The sequence below is a fragment of the Perca flavescens genome, unplaced genomic scaffold (genome assembly GCF_004354835.1).
Source record: "Perca flavescens isolate YP-PL-M2 unplaced genomic scaffold, PFLA_1.0 EPR50_1.1_unplaced_scaf_24, whole genome shotgun sequence".
Lineage (NCBI taxonomy): Eukaryota > Metazoa > Chordata > Actinopteri > Perciformes > Percidae > Perca > Perca flavescens.
In genome coordinates this window covers 1-2,500 of record NW_021166670.1, presented here as the reverse complement: position 1 = coordinate 2,500, position 2,500 = coordinate 1, and positions in this window count along the sequence as shown.

The window sequence follows — 2,500 nt, the reverse complement described above, 5'->3', positions numbered from 1 at the left end:
CACACACACACACACACACACACACACACACACACACACACACACAGACACAGACACACACACACACACACACACACACACACACAGACAGACATGTTTCAGGACACCAAAGGGAGGAAATGTCTAGAAGCAATCAGACAAAATGTTTTCCAGAATAGACAGAAATCTGAAACACTGATCCACAATTTTCACCCTTAATAATTTCTGTGGATCGTGTGCAGCGGTTAGATTAGTCCGAGCTAACCCGACACTAACCTCCTATTTCTGTTTCTGTTTCAAGAAGAGCTTTGGTAAAAGTGAATTTGGCTCCGTTACTGTGCAGACATAGCCTAGAAATCTACACGCACCCTAGCAGCAGCAAATGTTATTTGCAGCCAGGGTCAGTCTAGCAACTCCGTTGACTTGTGAGCTGGAAAAAGCAAACTCTAATCAGGCCAATCACATCGTGTATAGAGTGGGTGGGCGGGGCTTATGGCTGCTGCTGCTGCTGGTGACCAGAGGTCTTCTGGAAGACTTGGAGTTCAGCTTTTCTTTGAGAAAAGAACAAAGAACGGCTCTGAAGTCATTCTTAAAAAAGGGAAGATGTGTTCGGAGTTTAAAGTTTAATCTACCAGCTAGCGTTGCTCTGATTGGTTGGAGAGCTATCCTATTGGAGCAGAGGGAATCTGAAAGACAACCGTTGATCCCGCCCCTCGGATTGAGCCCTGACCAATGGGGAGTTCCCAGACCCAACATCTGGGTGTGGGTCAGACCCAGACCCAACATCTGGATGTGGGGCTGGCTGCTCAACTAGTGCACATCCAAAAATATGCCAAAAAGCTCCAACAATTTTGACTAAAACGACAGAAACAGCTCTGCAGCTCGCAGAGTTTTAGTCCTTTAGTCAAAATTGTTGCCGCTTTTTTGGCATATTTTTGGCTTTGTTTTTTAGACGTTATGTGCAAATTCTTTTTTTTTTTTTTGGGGGGTGGTTGCTTTTGTCGCTTTTGACGCTTCATTTTCATCGTGTATTTCAGTGTTTTAGTGTCGATCCTTGCAACATTTTTGGTGTTTTCCGCCTTTTGACGTTTTTCTCTCAGATTTTTGGTGCTTTATTCAACGTTTTTGATTCTTCTTCAGTCGCTTTTTTACCATTTTTTTTTCTCAATATCTTTAACTTTTCTTTACTCATTTGGGCTGCCGGCACATTGGCCCTGATGTGATCGCCTCTCTCTGAACTGCTGCTGCTTTTTCTGCCTGTTTGATTACTAATGTCGACGATTGATTGATTGATTGATTGATTGATTGATTGATTGATTGATTGATTGATTGATTAACGAGCTTCTCTTCCAGGTGTGAACAGCGCTCTGCTCTCCTGATGGGGAAGTGTGTAAACATGTAACCACATATAAGTATTTAAGCATACAATTAGACAGTTGCAGCTGTCCCATCCAGTGGAGCATGTTTGCTCAAAGATAAGTCAGCGTCTATATTTCTTAAGACGACTTAGTGGACAGAGATATCATGCTACTGTACACTGAATCTATTGTTTGTTATGGCATTATGGCATTATGGCTCGGTAACCTGTCCATTAAATTAAAATCACATCTCCAAAACTTGATAATCTCCAAACAGCAAACAGTAAACGATAAATTCAGCAGAAGTTCATTCTGGATAAAAAAAAAAGTTTGGTTTGATAATAACTAGTGCTGTCAGATAAATGAGTTTATCGTGAGATTAACGTTCTTTTTGGCCGTGCAAACTTTGTAGTTATTTCCACATGCTGTTGCAACAACTAGTAATGTTAGAAAAACTACAACTACCACACCGGATCTAGCTAGACCGGAAACACCACAACAGGCACGAGACACACACTGGTTTGGGCTCGGAGCCGGCCAGAGAGTAGCCGGCTAACGCTACGTTCTGGGTGGATGGCGAGCGATAAGATTCTGAATAGAAAGTTTACTTTTAAAAAGTTGCCGAATGGTTCCATTGACGAGACCAAAGTGATCTGTGTGTGTTTGGTGGTTGTGAACTGAGCTATCATCGCAGCACATCCAGTCTGAAATACCAGCTGATGACCGAACACACAGCTGATGGCCAAGCACACAGCTGATGGCCAAACACGCCAAACACACAGCTGATGGCCGAGCACACAGCTGATGACCAAACACACAGCTGATGGCCGAGCACACAGCTGATGACCAAACACACAGCTGATGATCAAACACACAGCTGATGGCCAAACACGCCAAACACACAGCTGATGGACAAGCACACAGCTGATGACCAAACACACAGCTGATGACCAAGCACACAGCTGATGGACAAGCACACAGCTGATGACCAAACACACAGCTGATGACCGAACACACAGCTGATGATCAAACACACAGCTGATGGCCAAGCACACAGCTGATGGCCAAACACGCCAAACACACAGCTGATGGCAGAGCACACAGCTGATGACCGAGCACACAGCTGATGGCCGAGCACACAGCTGATGACAAAGCACACAGCT